This window comes from Mastomys coucha, unplaced genomic scaffold, assembly GCF_008632895.1.
Source record: "Mastomys coucha isolate ucsf_1 unplaced genomic scaffold, UCSF_Mcou_1 pScaffold13, whole genome shotgun sequence".
Classification (NCBI taxonomy): Eukaryota; Metazoa; Chordata; class Mammalia; order Rodentia; family Muridae; genus Mastomys; species Mastomys coucha.
The window spans coordinates 37,233,414-37,251,771 of record NW_022196895.1 but is presented as its reverse complement, the minus strand read 5'-3'; the positions used below and the strand labels follow the sequence as shown (position 1 = coordinate 37,251,771).

Genomic DNA, 18,358 nt, shown 5'->3' with positions numbered 1-18,358 from the left:
ATCCTTCCATGTAGTGTGATAATCTGTTTCTCATATTTATTGTGAGTTATATTTATATGTGGCTTGACCACTTTATAAGGTCCCAGAAGTGATTGGACATTATGAATTAATATTAAAAAAATAAGTGTTAAGAGGAAAAAAGCACATTTATACTAAGTTGAAATTTTAATGGTTAAATTATATGATGTAAAACTTTAAAATTCTTTTAGTTCTCTAAATTCTATTCTTCAGTTTCTGTTTTTAGCATGAGAAATAACTTAGCAAGTAGTATGAAGTTGGCCTTTCTCCATCATTGAGATGAAGAGTCTAATTCTGTTCAGAGTTTAAGCACAAGTCTGACATTTGCTTATATCCTGTTGCAACTAACAGACTCATTTCTCTATGGAGGTCTCAGGAACAAATTATTGAGTAGACTACCAAAAAGCTTGCTAGATAGCTCCATTGATTACACTACCTTACTTCATAGTAATGTGATCAGAAAAATTACTTTTCTTTCTAACAGTTTGGTAGTACCCTTGATACACTATTAATGCTAGAAGCAGCAACTGTGCACTTAATTAGAAGAAAGCATGAGGCAATTTCAATAAAATGAAAAATGTTCTGATACTCTTACACAGCTTGGCTGTTAGGTGTGATTTTTTTATTCCCCTTACATACATACATATACACATCTTTATATAAATGCCCAGATAAATGGGCAATAACATTAAAAGAAAGTATGAATCACTGAGAACAAAAAGTCATCCAGTCTTATCTGAGATGTCTGAGATGCACAGTATATACACTGATCGGAAGCTGGACAAGATACTGCATTCCCACAGGATAAAACAGAAAATACTGTTTATATAAAAGTGGAATATCTAATGAACAGCAAGCCATTCGAACACAAATATGTAGTACATATTACATATGAATATGCCCTGTTGAATGTTTCAATTACCTTAGAGATGAAGAACAAAATGATAATACATAAAAGAGTCATATGAAGATTTTAGATGATCAAGAGAATGAGGAATAAGCCAGGTGCCGACCTGTAGGAGACTGTGGTAGTTTGAAGAATGGTTCCCATAGGCTCATCAATTAGAATACTATTCATTCTAAAGAGTTATAAAGTGTGATCATGTTGGAAAAAATAAGTCACCATCACCAGGAGTAGCTAAATCAAGCCCAGTGTCTCTTGTTTTTGTTGCCTACAGAGCCAGATGTAGAACTATCATCTGTTTCTCCAAAAACATATCTGCCTTATGCTGCAATGCTACCCATCATCATAGAACAGTGACTAAGACAGAGATGGCCAATAAATTCCACCTTCCAATATACTCTCAGGTGAGTAGGCAACTTGGCTAGTTTGTCAGATGCACATAAGCTGGGGCGACCTGAAAGGAGGGAACACCAATTGAAAAATAATGTCTCCATAAGATCCAGCTGTAAGGCTTTTTTTAAATTAGTGAGCAATGGAGGTGGCTTCAGTGGGTGGTGCCATTTGGGGGCTGATTTTCTGGATTATATAAGAAAAGCAGAACAAGCCATGAGCAAGCCAATAAGCAACACCCCTTTGTGGCTCCTGCTTCTAGCTTTCTTCCCTGCTTGAGTTCCTGTTCTAGCATCTTTAAATGATGGACTATGATGTGGAAGTACAATCTAAATATTTTCCTTTTCAGCTTGCTGTTGATAATAATGTTGTATCATAGAAACAGGTACCCTATCTGAGTGGGGAAAGTGGGAATTCCTGATTTTTAATTCTTTTAGAGGAAATTCTTGAGAGAGCCTGAACACAAAATTATACACCTCTTGTGTTTCGAATATTTTTATCAGTCAGAATGACTCCTGAGCTCAGTTGAATTTCGAGGTGTTATCTGTAATCACAGGATTTAATTTTCCACATTAACATACATATATCCAGGCATTGCATGATCCAGTGGTGAGTAGAAGTTTGAAATTAGGTAAACAACATCTTTTGATTTCCAAGCTGCCACAATAACCTTTTTTGACCATTTAATTTATTTGGACTTGGTGGACCTAGGAGCATGAGCCTATGGTAAGCTTCATCTTCCAGTGAGATTTTAAAAAAATGGCTCTGTCATGAATGGGTAGTATATTAATGGGCACTATAAATTTATAACACTTTCGCCATTGAGTTAGAGTTTCCTCAGTGAAGTTGGTGCGACAATAGACCATGGAGGGACTGAAGCCTGCTCTGCAAACTCCCCGTTTTACAGATTCCCCCAAAATGGATTTTAGAAGTCTGCTTTCTAACCTCAGGTAGACTAGTAACTGCTCCTGGCAAGGGCCTGAGTGTTGTCATGGTAACGTCCTATGGGATGACCAGGACATCATTGTTCCAGGATGTGGGAGGTGCTATCTGTTACAACCCTGGACTGGCGGAATTGGTTGATGGGTTGAATATCAACCTCCTGCATAATCTAGGCGATAAGACCTAGACAGCTGGTGTCAACATCCTTAGGATTTGCTGCTTTAACTACAGTGTGGAGCAGTAAATCTGTGGAAAGGAGACATGCTTGATTCAACTTCTTTCAAACTTGGCCTCCACTAGAAAACCACAAGTTAGTCTCATAGCTGACTGAAGGAGAGTAGAAAATCAATAGTTTGTGAGCCTGAAGAACACAGAAATGCCTCACCTGAGGAGCATGACCCCAGACACTGGCAGGGATTTTTGGAACATGTACAAGTAAGTGTTCTTGTGCCTCAGATCATGAGTGTTCTTGAGTCTCAGAGAAAATTTCTTTGGGACCACGTCATCTGTGGGTTGCAAGGAATTATATTTAAGTTTCCAGAATTCTGGAGTTTTTTTTGTTTGTTTGTTTTGAAATATTGTCTCACTACATACTTCCTTATGGTCATGGACTCATGACTGGCCTGCCTTTGTTTCCTGAATCTTGAGACCTGGCATCTGCGACAAGATCTGGACACTTTTAGCATTCTTCAATCTTTCCTATGTTTGCCTCTCCACATCTACATGAAGGGGACATGCAAGAAAGCAAATTATATAACCTTACGAATCTGGAAATGAAATAAGTGTTCTGATATTTGCACTTAAACTATCAGTTTCAAAATTAAATAGAACATTTCATACTGATAGTTTTTAATCATTTTTCTTATAATGACCTTAAACAATAAGGAAAACCACTTAGAGAATATGAGAAAGAAATTGCATTATACAAAGTGTCTACATTTTAACACTTTAAATGGCACCATTTTTCTACATTTTGGACAAAGACCCTCATATTTTGCACTGTGTTCTGAAAATATTATACTGAACCCTGCCCAAAAGATTCTGTGTCCCTGGTTGTGTTGGCATTTCTATTCTGCAGAATCAACCTTTCAAGAGGCAGTTGACCTCTTTTTTCTGTCCTGCATAGACCAGTTGGCAATTTAGTGCTTATGTCATGAAAATCACCATTTTTAAACTAGAATATGTGCTAGAATGTCAGAACCAGACTGATGACAGTGGTCAAATCATTTGGAAAGACTGCAGACCACTGTGGCATAATTGCAAATCATTCGCTTGCATTATCCATATATAGTATTGAGACCTGCTCTTTTTAACATAACTGTAGCCATTTTGTATTTAGACTCCATTTTGTTCATAAGGTGAAACTAAGTTCAGGTTCTCAGATTCCACTTCCCTGAAGTAATTATCCATAGCTCATGTTCTGTTTTCTCATTTAGGACCAGTCAGCTTAAAGTCAGCTGATAATACTCTGTCTAGTTAACCAGATGTAGTATTGCCTCCATCCTTTCCTTCTCAACTCCTGAACATGGCTTTCCTATAAAAAGCCTGCCATAAGAAGAGGCTGGCACCATACAATCGGTGTCCATATGGATTATGCGGTGCTCCCTGAACCACAACATATAGCATAACCTGCAGCAGAGACTTCATAGCCAGAATGTATCAATGCGTAATTTATAGGAAGTAATATTATGTGGCATTAAAAGATTTCTTTAGAATCATTCACATATCTAAGCACTTGTTCTAAAGAGGCAGTTTCTGTATTGAACTGGCAAAAGGGCAGTATATTACCAGAATTTTTTAAGATGTAAAAGTGAAAAAAAAAAAAAAACAGGGCATCAAGACATGATGAGCTTCTCTCCACCTGTTTCTAGCTTTGTGAATTTGGTTAATCACTTCCTTACATTACTTGAATAATAGAAATTATTCTATAGCATTGAAAATGCTATACATGGATGGTACAAGTGAGTGATATACAATATGCCACAGTGGTCTGCATTCTATCCAATACTACACCTGAACATATTGCTAATCAGTAAGGTGTTGTGCAAAGTGCCTAAAACCTTTTTAATTCACTTGAATGGTGTTTTTACTTCTTTTGGCAATTTTTAATATTTATTAAGCAACTGAAATAAGGTAGCCATACCTGGTAGGCATGCATAAACCAACAAATTAAAACACATGTTTATAAGTAGATTACATTTTAGCATGGCTTTTACTTTTGTGTAAATCTACAAACATACAATGAAGTAAAGGAAGTGGGTTAGAAGGCTTCTATGCCCTGGTAACTCATCCTTTATAATTGTCAGCTTTTGTCATGAGGATGAAGTCATCTAGGGTTGCAGCACTGAAATTTTTCTCTCCTACTTAATTTAAATAGCAGGAAAAGCAAAGTCTCAACACTTGGCCAGGACAATTTTTACTGAAGTAAAAGTTCACACACATATATCCGCAGAATGTGTGGAGGGGTAAAAGGAAGGAAGAAGGAGAGGGACGAACAAAAGGAGGGAGGCGAGGGGGAAGGGAGGGAGGAGAGATACTCATGAAGAAACAGACCTTCTAAGTGGGAAGGTATGATGTCTGAGTCTGTCCTGAATGCTGTGACTTTCCTATGTTTCTATCTTTTCTTTTAATCTCCCTTGGAATTAGGGTTGAATTGGCCTATCACAGGGGGTTGGATAATCTAGACAGTGACAGGCTGTTTGGTTCCCATTATAGGAGCCTTTCTTTGGGAAATTTAAAAGTCCTCATGGAGAGTTTCCTGTCTTAGGAGAAGTCATCCACCAAGCATTTATCTTAGGAAAAGAATGTACATTAATGCATAGTAATCTACCTTGTTTGTTTCCCTGCCTGTCTGCCTACCAGGGATCTATCTGTCTGAGTCCCTCACTCAAATATTTGGAAATATTTAAAAATACAGCTTAAGTCATGTTATCACTTTATTTGCATTGTTTATTTTTTAGTCAACCATATAGACAGTCTGAATAATTTCTATGTATTTGCATTTATATATACATAAATGGACATACATGTATATATTTTATCAAAAATAAAAAACTATATTTGCATAGATCCCTAAATATTCAACATATTTTTAAAAATCCTCTTATTGTTTCTAAAAATGTTTTTACTGTATTCAGGTTCTAAATATCATCTATATATTTGACTGTTAGGTCCCTTAACTGTTTTGAATGTGTAATTATCACATTTCTCCTTTATGATGTCATCAATTTACTGGAAAAAACCTGACTCTTTGCCTTGTATTATGTTTCAGGTTCTAAATTTGTTCAGAACTTAAATACTGTGGCAAATGGCCTGACACTCTGTAGTTTGAACCTAACTTAAGCAGACAGAACATAGGACCTAGTTATTTGTCATCAGTATCTCTATGATTATGATTTACAAATCTTTCTCCAGTTTGGACTTCTCCATTGAACATTTCTCCATTTATATTACTTCCTACTTGGAATTTTTCTTTTCTTTAAATGTCTAAAACAATGCCTGCTTTATCATTTCTCTAAAACCTATCTTGTAGAAGTCCTCATTTAATAAATGGAACATCCATGTTTCTACTTCTAAAGTTTATGTCTATTTTATCTAAACCTTACATGCTGCCCCTGTTAATTTACCTGAAAATCTAGACACAATTTATTTCCTATGATCCTAATTGCCTTTAGTCTCATTCAAGCTAAGAAAAGCAAATAACTCCTGGAATCCTGGAACAAACCTAACTTCTTGTCTCCTTTCTTTTTCTTGAATTTTATTAATATTTTATTTATTTACAATCTAGCCATTCCTCCTCCTTGTCCACCCACCCACAGTTCATCATTCCATTCTTCCTCCCACCTCTCTCCAAGAAGATGCTCCCACGCCCAAACATACCCTGGGGTCTCAAGTCTCTCCAGGATTGGATTCCTCTTCTCTCAGGCCAGACCAGGCAGTCTTCTGCTATATATGTGTCAGGGGCCTTGGACCAGTTCCTATTTGCTGCCTGGTTGGTGGCTCAGTGTCTGGGAACTCCTAGGGATCTCCCTGGGTTAGCTGATACTGTGGTTTTCCTATACAGTCTCTCTTCTCTTCAGCTTCTTCCATGCTTCCCCTAATTCAACCATAGCCATCCCCAACTTTAGTCCAATGCTTATCTGTAAGTATTTGCATCTGTCTCAGTCAGCTGCTGGTAGAACTTCTCAAAGGACAGCCAGGCTAGGCTCTTGTCTGTAAGCACACCATAGCATCAGAAATAGTGTCAGTCCTTGAATGCCTCTCCATGAGATGGATCCCAGAGTGGGCCAGTCACTGGAATGCCTTTACCTCAGTCTTTTCTCCACTTTTGTCCCTGTGGTTTTTTAGACATTAATAATTCCAGGCCAGAAATTTTAACTGTGAGTTGGTAATATCATCAGTGTATTTGAAGCCTTGTCTATCTACTGGAGTATGGACTCATAAGAGTTCCCTCTCTCTACTCTTGGGCATTTCATCTAAGGTTCCTGCCATTGCATCTAGAGAGTCTCTTACCTCCCAGGTCTCTGGTACTCTCTAGAGCGTGACCCCAAAGGCATCATACTTCCATTCATTCTGTTGGCCTTCTGGGATTCTCTGCCTTCCCCCCACACCTGATTTGTTCTCCCTTTCCTCTCTGGTTCCCTGCTTCTACAAGTCAAGGTATCACTATTTGAAGACGGAATGATTGTATATGTAAGGGACCAAAAAAATTCTACCAGAGAACTACAGCTAATAACCAATTTCAGCAAAGGGGCAAGATATATATATATATATATATATATATATATATATATATATATATATATATAAACTCTAATAAATCAGTACCCTTCCTTTATATAGATGATAAATGGGCTGAGAAAGAAATTAGGGAAACAACACCCTTCACAATAGTCACAAATACTATAAAATATCTTGATGTAACTCTAACAACACAAGTGAAAGATCTGTATGACAAGAACATTAAGTCCACCATGTTCATAGCAGCCTTATTTTTAATAGCCAGAAACTGGAAACAACCCAGATGTCCCTCAACAGAGGAATGGATACAGAAATTGTGATACATCTATACAATGGAGTACTACTCAGCTATTAAAAACAATGAATTTATGAAATTCTTAGGGAAATGGATGGATCTGGAGAATATCGTCCTGCCTGAAGTAACCCAATCACAAAAGAACACACATGGTATGCACTCTCTGCTAAGAAAACAATTCTTAACAATAAAAGAACTTCTGAAGGAATCACAATCCTTAACCTCAAGCTATACTACAAAACAACAGTGATAAAAACCACATAGTATTGGTGTAGAAACAGACAGGTTGATCTATGGAATAGAATTAAGATCCAGAAATAAAACCACACACTTATTGACACTTCATCATTGACAAAGAAGCCAAAAATATACAATGGAGAAAGAAAGCATCTTGAATAAATGGTGCTGGTCTAACCGGTAACCTGTATGTAGAAAAATGAAATTAGAGTTATATTTATCACCTTTCCCAAAGCTCCAGTCCAAGTGGATCAAGAACCTCAACATAAAACCAGATATACTGAATCAAATAGAAGAGAAATTAGGGAAGAAAATTCACTGGCACAGGGGAAATTTCCTGAACAGAACTCAAATAGCTCAGGCTCTAAGATTAACAGTTGATAAATGAGACCTCATGAAACTGCAAAACTTCTGTAGGACAAAAGATAGAGTCGATAGCATAAATTGGCAACCTACAGATTGGGAAAAAATCTTCACTAACCCCACATCGAATAGAGGGTTAATATCCAAAGTATATAAAGAAGCTAAGCATCCAAAACCCAAATAACTCAATTTAAAAAATGGAATATAGGATGAAACAGAGAATTCACAAAAGAGGAATATTGAGTGGCTGAGAAGCACTTAAAGAAGTGTTCAAAATCCTTAGTCATCTTGGAAATGCAAATTCAAAGGACTCTGAGATTCCACCTTACACTAATCAGAATAACATCACATGTTGGCAAGGAACACTCCTCCATTGCTGGTGGAATTGAAAACTGGTACAACCACTCTGGAAGTCAATCTGGTGTTTCTTCAGACATTTGGAAATAGAGCTACCTGAAGACCCAGATATACCACTCTTGGGCACATATCCAAAAGATGCCCCACCATATCACAAAGACTTGTGCTCTACTATGTTCTACTATATTCCTCTCCTTCCTTTTGTCCCTTCCCTGGGCATAGGCTATTCTAAATATAACAATGATTATCCTATGATAAAAATGTATGTCTACTTAAGTCATGCCTCTGCTCAGTATTCTGTAGTGCCTTCAATGTTACTCAGCTTAAAAGCCAAAGTCCCTACAACTGAGTGGCAGGAGATTTGAGCTTTATATGTCTGACCTTCCATTTGCTTGCTAACCATTCAGCTTCTTCTTATGCTTCTTGCCTATATACCATCCCTCCAACCCCACTCCTACAACCATACTGCTTTTTCTGATTCTGATAAATTCATGATTCTGTAGGACCTTTTTTTCCTTATGTCTGAGATGGTATTTCATAGCTTCTATTTTGCTAGTCCTGATTAAAACATCAATGCCTTCAACATTTTATATCTCTTCTCTGCTTAGATTTTCATGTTAGCATTTATCTTTCCACGAGATATCTGTTTGCTGCTTTACTCCTTTATGACAATGCAATATCCCTAAGAACTAAGAACACAACAATGTAGGAGGGACTCAATGGGTAGTTTCAAAGTAAACTGAATAACTGTCATTAACATCTATCATAATTTACTATCATCATTATATTCAATATTCTATGCTTACAAGCAGATTTCTTTGATTTCTAGCTATGCAGAGCCTAAATGCTTACTGATGCATCTGCTTCTAATTTTCATTTTACATTGTATCCTTTGCGGAAGCCAATGGGCAAGGATTCTTAAGATTGCTGTGTCGTCAGTTTGTTCCACCCCAGTGGCTGATGGGGTGGGGTACCACTGCGGTAGCTCTAATTACTTAGCTAGGAAATTAGTTTTTTGGTCTGCAGAATTGCTTCTGTTTCTGGTCCTCCAGGCACAGAGATACCAAGAAAACAAAGTTAATTAGGCACTTCTGAGTCTAGACATTTGCCTAAAAACTTCAAGCCAGTGGATTTGTATTCTACCCTGAGGGATGGTAGAGCTAGTTTCTGGGAGAAGTGCTGCAGAGATACCCTGATAGAAAATGGTGCCAATCAAGCTATCATTGAAGGCACTTCAACTACAAAAAGGATGGTCCTCCCAGCTACCAGGAACAAAGGCTGCTGACTTCCTACTGATGACTCTCACCTTTCCTGGTAGCAAACGAACACTGTGAACACCAAGGATTTTCACCTGCCATCAATCTAAACTTCCAATGTGGCATGGGCTGCTATAATGTATGAGTATCAGCCGTTTTCAGTGGTTTCCAAAAGAAACTTGCAAAGTACATTATTCATCGCCACAACTAGGGGCATATATATGCTATCTATTTGAATATATGTAGCCTCTTCATTAAATCTCTGAACTTATATGTTCATGATATGTATTTTGCTCCTTTGGTTTGTGTGTGTGTGTGTGTGTGTGTGTGTGTGTGTGTGAATCACACTGCTTATTTGTTTTTATTCTGATATACTAGTTATGTTTCTGTATAAATATGTCAATCTTGTCTTTTCTATAAATATGTTTCTATGTGCACATGTTCATGCATGTATGATCCCTAAGTTAAAATAGAGTGCTGGCTAGTCTTAGGTCAACTTGACACACAAACTAGAGTTATATGAAAGGAGAGAACCTCAGCAGAGAAAGTTTCCATGATGTCCAGCTATAAGGTATTTTCTTAATTAGTGATTGATGGGGGATGGCCCAGCACAGTTTATACCTCTAGTTCCTAGGGAACCATCACCTTTTTCTGGATTCTGTGGATATTACATACATGTGGTACAGACACATACATGCTAGAAAAAAAAAACAGCCATGTATATGACATAAAAATAAAACATTAAAAGTATATTCATGTTCAATCTGTCTATTCCCTGTGCCCCATTCTCTCTGCAAGCAAATTCTGATGGTTCTAACTTGATATGTGTCTATAATATGGTCCTTTGCTACTATTTCCATTGTTCTGGGTTCAAACTACTTTTACTTTGTCTGTAGTACCATTCCCTGCATCATTGCTTCATCCACGGAAGTAGAGAATACTGAGTATCCCCCAGTATCTAACAAGGTGTTCAAGTATATCTATAGATGCATATGAATTAGCTATCTATAAACAAGCTTTACACAAATAGGATATAATTATTGCTTACTGTAATACTTTCCAATTACTGCTCTTTTGGCCACACAATGGCTAAAACAATCCAAATTAATTATTTAGCTGTTTATTATATAATATTTATTTATTCTTTGAGAAAAATCATACGTGTATACAATGTATTTTTAGCATATTCAAAACACAGTACTTCTCCCCAAAACCTCAGAATCCCAGGATGTTTCCCTCTCTGCACCAAAATAATTTTAAGAATCCACAGAGACCACTTAGAGTTGTCCATATGCACAGAGATATAGATCCATCAATTGAGGTGCAGGCAAGCTACCAGTGTCTACACTCCCAAGTAAAAATGATTATCTCTTCATGAGTGTCCATCAACTGCCAGTAATCCTCAACTCATACAGCCCTCTCCAGTTGTCTTAGGGTTAAAATCCCAAAACAAAAAGCTACTTAGGGAGGAAAGGTTTCATTTGCCTTACATTTCCACATCATAGCCCATCACTGAACAAAGTCAGAACAGGAATTCAAACAGGGTAGAAAGCTGAAGATAGGAGCTAATATAGAGGGCATGAACAGTGCTGTTATAGGTTTATTCAACATGGCTTGCTCAGCCTGAGTTTTGATAAAACCGAGGACCACCAGCCCAGGGATGACACAAATCCACAGGGGCTGGGTCTTTAATCATCAATAACTAATTAAGAAAATGCCCTACAGGCTTACCTAGAGTCTGATCTTTTATTCTTCATATTTTTTTATTGAAAATAGATTCTTCTCTCATAGAATATATTTTGACCACAATTCCCTCTCCCTCCATTCCTTCCACCCACTCCAAACTTCCCTCTGCCCAAGATCCACTCCCTCTGCAGTTTCCCTTTTGAAAAATTTTGAGAAAATTGCAGGCCTCCAAGAGACCACAAGCATAAACAACAACAACAACAACAAAAATAGAATAAGACAAGGCAAACACCCTCATATGGAAACTGGACAAAACAACCTAGCCAGAGGAAATGAGTCCAAAGAGAAAAAAGAGTCAGAGTCAGTCATATCCACTCCCACTGCTAGGATTCCCATGAAAACGCCAAGGTAACAGCCATAACATATACACAGAGGACCTGGAGAAGATCCATATAGGCCCTTTGCTTGCCACTTTATTCTCCGTGAGCCCATGTGAGACCTGATTAGCTGATTCAGTGGACAATGTTCTCCTGGTATCCTCTATCTCCTTAAAATCTTTTAGTCTTTTCTCCCATTTTCAGCAGGATTTATGGAGATCCAAAGGAGGGACCTGATGCAGACATCCAATTTCCTTAAAATGTCTGGTTGTGGATCTTTGTAACTGAAGGATGCCTCTCTGATAATGACTAGACAAGCCACCAACCTCTGAGTAAATCAGAATATCATTAGGAACCACTTCCCTGATTTTTCTTTCTTTCAATTGTTTGCTCGCTTGCTTGCTTGCATTTTGCTAGTTCTGTTTGGTTCTACCCTAGGTCCCCGAGCCTGATCTTATGGAGACATTTGATATTTTCTCAAGTTCAGTTTCCTTTTCCTCAAATGATCCCAGCCTGTGTGAGGTTGACATAAAAATATACAGCACACACATCTATCATGAATGAATGTTTGAGTGGCTTGATCTCCTGCAGGTAACCACAGCTACTGTTGATTCACGTGTGCAACAGCTATGCTGTATTCACATTTTACAACTTACAATGAAAAATGCTGTGTTCAGCATTTCACAGATGTTCTCTGATTATCCTCTGCCTATTGGAATTGTTCTGTTCCCTCTCCACTCATGTTCCTTAAGGTTTAGGTGGGGGGAGGTAGATGTAGATAACCTCTCCATCTGAGCACTTACATTTAATTATTCTTAGTACTCGGACCCACTACAAATCTCTGGAATAACCATTATATACTGTAAAAATAGCTTCTCTGTCCAAGGATGAGAGCAGCCCAAATCTATTGGTAAGAATATAAATACTTAGAAGACAGTTTGACAACATAACACTTTGGCCAAATAAAAGTAGTAAGTTCCTCCATAGGATATATGATCTTCCCAGACACAGGATTTTGACTAGGTTTATTGTACCATCCAGAAAAATCCTTCTTCTGGAGCAGGACTCTAATTAAAAAGTCAGTGGTTACCTTTAACAGCCATATCAGTATTGCACCAGTGGTGGTATCTTCCCTGGCAAGTCAACATTGTAGCAGGCAGGTTCTGGTCATTGATGACTTTTTTCCCCCTAGCAGCCTGCATAGCACCTTCAAGTACTATGAAAGAATGTCAGTGGAGAGGGACTTTCCTAGCAAGTTCAAGATTGATTCTCTCTGTCCAGTAACTAAAGTTACTACTGATAATAATCTCTTGCCATCTAGTTATAAAGAGAAAACCAAGAGCAATGCTAGCAGTCTGTGTTGATTGGGTGCCTCTGGAAAATGTCTAAATAACCATTTAGTGTGGAGTTATCTTGTCCCTAGCATCTAGATTTAATATCACTGTTCTTATAGGAGCAGCATAGTCCATTTAAGACACTTCTGTTCAACTTCCTGTTTTAAATGGCGGGAAGATGGGTAAAGGGTGGGTGGGAGAGCACTTTCATGAAGGCAGGAGGAGGGGGTTGGGTTAGGGGTTTCTGAAAGGGAGACCTTGAAAGAGGAAAACATTTGAAATGTAAATAAAGAAAATATGCGATTTTAAAAAAAGGAAGAAGAAAAAAATGTGCCTCAGCCTTGGTTAAGCTGAGTGGGTCATAAGGCAAAATGAAAATGGATGAATGTTAAAAGGAAAAGTGTAGATAAGAATGGGGTTGACAAAGTCAGAATGATATTGGAAAAGTAAGTCATTGATTATGGGAAGCAGGTTTCATTGTAAGCATATGTTAAGTTGTTCAGAGAGCATTAAAAATATAAAGGATAAAAAAAATCACTTGCATTTCACAGGAAAAATAAAACATGCCTCTTTAAATTGGCTTACAGTATAATTACAGAACTATAGTACAATTCTATAAAGTGTCCTCATTTCTCTTAGTTTTGGTTAACCCACTCCCTACTCAATTCTTTCTTCTGTCTCTTCCCTTATTCTTGCTTGACCCTTTAACTTCCAGAATCACATTCTGATTTCTTTTCCTGTTCTAAATACATATCTCCCTGGACTAAAATCCAGGGGTTTCCTGACCTTTAATTCTTTACTGAGGCTCCAGGGAAGAATTTGTTTCTCTGACTTTTCAAGATTTTATTGGAAATTTGTGTTTCTTTGTTTATGATTAATTTTTCTCCCCTTCACAAATATAGCTTAGTAATAGAGAATCTAGTTTTTCTCATAAAACATTACTTGGACCTTTGCTTTTTTCTTTCTTTCTTTCTTTTTCTAGTCTTAAGGATGTTTGTGATTACTCAGAGTTTACCTGGGTAACCCAGTGAATGTTCTTTCCCATTTTTAAAATCATCTATCTGATAAATAGTTTCACCTTTGCCTTCAACTCCATTTGACATAGCAATTGCTTTCAGTTATTAGGTAGTAAGAAGGAAGAGACATTATTCTGTATATCACATTAACCTTACCTGAAATGTTGTTCTTCTTAGTACTTGACCTTCAACATAACTTAAACTGACAAATATCTAACATTATATATTAAAGAATTAACCCTTTGGAGTAAAATAATTTTTAATAAATAAAATGTTGAGACAAAACAAAGAGATTTCTCTTTGGGATGGTCTTTCATTGAAAAGATCAGATTCAAGAGAAAAAATATTATCTCAACATAGAGTTTATTTCATAACCAACATTTCAGACTATCTATAAAGGCAACTGAGTAATATGTCAATATTTTTTCTATAATTGATTGATCTACCTTTTCATATACCTCTCTGTCTCCTTCTCTCTTTTTGCTAAAAATTACAGTGCGATAGTTAGTCGATTGACTTCTTTGTATCACATTCTGTTCTTAGTGTATGTGATTCACTTAATATAGTCCTATGAGTTAGGGTGACACACTTGCCCTAGTAAAATACAGTGTAAAACAAAAATGAAAAATCCTGAGAAGAAAAACCAACATCCCCCAACCATAATCCACAAAAATAATAGTAATGAAAGGTAGGGCCTTAAAGGAGAGCATAGAGAAATAAAATAAAACTAAAGATTGAGCTAACTTTGTTATTTTGTTTATTACAAACTTAAAACTTTAAAAAATAAAATTGGATCATATTCTGTCACCTCCACCAAATCTAGCAGATCATTCCACCTCACAGATAATGCAACGTCATGTTCTTTCTCTAAGAAAGAAAGGGAAAAGAAAGAAAGAAAAGAAAAAAAATTGAAACCCCTGAGAACCAAATCAAACTAACTAAAAATAAAAGTAGCAATACAAAAATAAACAAAACCATTATTGTATGTGCCTAAAAATACGGCATCTCTTTTGTGTTGATCAACTACTCCTTGGCATGGGCCCTGCCCTTGAGTGTGATTGATATAAACTGTGACACTCCATTGGAGAAAACATTTTTATTCTTTCCTAGCACATATCAATTGTACATAGCTTCTTAGTTAGGGTCGGATTTTTGTGTCTACTTCCTCTTCTCTGTTTTGGAATCTGTGTGATTTGAACCTGTGTTGGTCTTGTGCATGTTGTCACAGTCTCTCTGACTTCTTATTGGCATCAACCCTGTTGGGTTTAGATTACCATCTCTGCCTCTTATCATTTCTCTGACTCCTTGTCCACATGGATACTTGATACTTCAGGGACATGTGATAAAGTCATCCCATTTAGAGCTAAATGGTCCAAAGTCTCTCAAACTCTTCATATTATTTACCTGTGGGTTTATGTTAATTATCATGTACTATAAGAAAATCTCATCTTTTGTGAATTGAATGACACTCTGATCTATGGATATAGGACTATTTCACCATGAGTCATTTACTGCTAAGTTCATAGTAGGATAATAATAGTAGCCTTTCCCCTTAGGATCACAAAGTATCTACTCTCAGGTTCTTGGCAACTTTAGCAGTGTCAGGTATGGGTTCGATCTCATAGACTGGACCAAAAATCCAACTTAAGAAGTTGTTACTCCCAAATATTTGTGCCACTATTGGAACTGTTGTAGGTCACAGGTTTTTCTCCTCCAGTAATGCAAAAAGTACCTTCCAATATCATGAATGCTAGTCAACAATGGTAAAACTTCTAGTTGGGAACCAGCATGATTTTTCCATGCTTGGCAATAACCTGTGGTATTTTGAGGATGGTTGGTCAATGGAACCTCTATGGCCAATGATTCAACATGATGTAACTCACTCTTGGCACTGGAGGTTTTACTTGGTGGCATAAGATGTCTACTTGGGATTGTCTCTCCTACTATATAATGACTCCATTTAAATTATCTTTATATATGTTAATGTTTTAGGAATATTTTATGTTAATAGGTTTCCATATAGTTTTTCACAGAACCCTGGGTGTGTAGGTGCTAGAAAGTTTTTATGTTTTGTTTGGATTTTGATTTTTTAAAAAAGGCTAATTCCAGTGGGCATGTTTATTGTATTCTTTGTTTGGATGGAACATTCAGTTCCAAAAATATGTTTGCCAGCAATAAAACCCCCTTTAACCAGAAAAGTTACAGAGGATTATTTTAAGTGCCTACAGAGCAGAAATGACGAGTGAGAGGAACCATCCATTACATTCACTGGTAATTGGATCCAAAGTGCTGACCTTAAAAGATTGTGTTCCAATAATGCAATTATTTCCCAAAAATCTTAATAAAAAGCACATTTCTTCTCCTCATGTTCCTCAGAGAAAAGCCACTTTAAAAATTCCAACCAAAGACAAATGCAAAAAATGCTTGAAGTTCTAGTTACAAACCTCTTCTCTGATTTTCTTATGCTAAGAAGATGAATATAAATGGTGCTATGGGGACTAAAACATAGCTAGATGTGACACTGTAAATCATCACCATTAGTAAATGTAGTGTCAGGTTCTCATGTACTTCAGACCATTTTAAATTCACACTGTTATTTCACTTTATGCCTGGATGAATAGATGTAGTGCAATGTGACAACTGGGTCAGCAGTCAAAGCAGCTCATCCCATTGACCCAACTCCAAGCAGGTCTGATAGGATGCACTCTCAGCTTCAACCTGCACTGCTTTACCCAGTCCTCTAACTGAATCAGGAGAATTCCTTCTCATCTTACAGAGCTATATTATTTTACCTTTCTCCCATCACTTGGAGATATGAAGATAGGCTGAATGTCTATGTGCCCTTCACCAGTTCTTCTGCCCATGAAAATTTACTATCAATCTCGTTTCCTAAAACAGAAAGACAACATGACCTTCATATTCTAAAAGTCTCTTCCTTCTTTAAAGACTGATTTTCAAAAACAAATTCCCTTTGCCTTTTACGAAGAAAGGTCAAGACCTACCCATTAAACAGCTCCAGAGGTGTGTCAGTCCTTAGAAATTGCCTGTAAATTTTTATGTCTTTATGAAAGGAAATGTGCTTTTTTTAAAAAATAGAAGAATCCCAAACTCACAAAGGAAAAATTTCTTCATGAATGAGCTGTTCCAAATACATGTGGGAAGATTGATGAAGTCTTTTCACCTCCAAAGCTGAAATATCAATTCTAAATCCATTGGTGTGTCAGTTTTCTTTGTTAGGCACTGATGACAACTGACATTTACTTGACCAAAGTCGAAAACAGCTTAGAGCAAGGCTAGATATAAATAAATACACTGCTAAATAAACAGCATGCACAAGGCTCAAACAAGCTCAAGACAGACAAAGGACCAGCAGAAAGAGGGAAGATAGGCAAAGTGCTGACCTTAAAAGGTCCCAACCCCAGATGAGGAGCTATTGGTAATGGATAGGTGCAGGGAGGATAGTTAGTTTTCTTTAACGATGTAGCTTCTGGTATATCATCCATGTTCCAGCTGATAGCCACATACCCAAGAGTATAAGGGTAGTGTACTGTTTAGAACAAAATGAAAAACAAGTATAAACAATGAAGATTTATTTTATTTTATTCATTTGTTGATTATGTCTGGATGAAAGTGGGAATAATAGGTCTGAGTGGTATTGAAGGGTTGAATATGATCAGAATACAAGATACAAAATGCTTAAACAATTAGTAATAACATTAAAAGTAGATGAATAAGCAGAAGAGTCAAAGAGTCTGAGGGAGGCAATTAGATTGAAAGACCCCACTAATTAATGTAATATGAAAGGAATAGATCTGCTCCAAAGAGACAAGCTGTAACTTTATTTTGAGCTGACACAAAGGCCATGGAACAATACTCTTTAAGCTGTACAGCAAAGCTTTCTGCATTAAGTTTGAGATACAATGAGTAGTATTTCAATATAAAAATATTACAAAGCTAAATATACAAAGTTCAGCATGCATAAGTTTCATTTAGAGGATCGATATAGTCATAAGATTTCCAAAGTGTTAAGATACAGGTTTAATACCTAATTATTTAAGTCAAAACCATATACTCTACTACTGAGAAAAATAATTCATTATTTAAATGAATACTATATTTAGTATACTAAATACCTGGGCTCAAATAGATGTTTTATCTTTAATAAGTTGAAAGAGGTTCTAAATGGCTGAAATTTAGAATGGGAGGTAGAGCCCTCCTATTGTCACCTTATCCAAGGAGGCTCCTCTAGCAATGTGTGGATTTCTATGCCAAGTTCTCTAATTCTAGTGTAGCAGAGTCTACCTATACCCAGTTGGTCATTCAACAAATACTAATGAGGACATTCCATGTTTATGATTCTAGCCTTGGTGTTGGGGTAGAGCTTTAGAGCAAACAAACTAGTCTTCTCCATGAAGTATAGGTTCCTCCCTCCCTCCCCCTCCC

The 18,358-nt window shown here is 36.9% G+C and overlaps 1 long non-coding RNA gene across 1 annotated transcript in view; it reads left to right on the top strand.

Annotated features, from left to right (window-relative positions):
- The first annotated feature begins 2,317 nt into the window (after nt 1-2,317).
- LOC116087605 overlaps nt 2,318-18,358 on the top strand; it is a 17,816-nt gene continuing 1,775 nt past the window's right edge. Inside the window, exon 1 of the long non-coding RNA XR_004117508.1 lies at nt 2,318-2,689. This is a non-coding gene — a long non-coding RNA (uncharacterized LOC116087605). The remainder of the gene's footprint in view (nt 2,690-18,358) is intronic.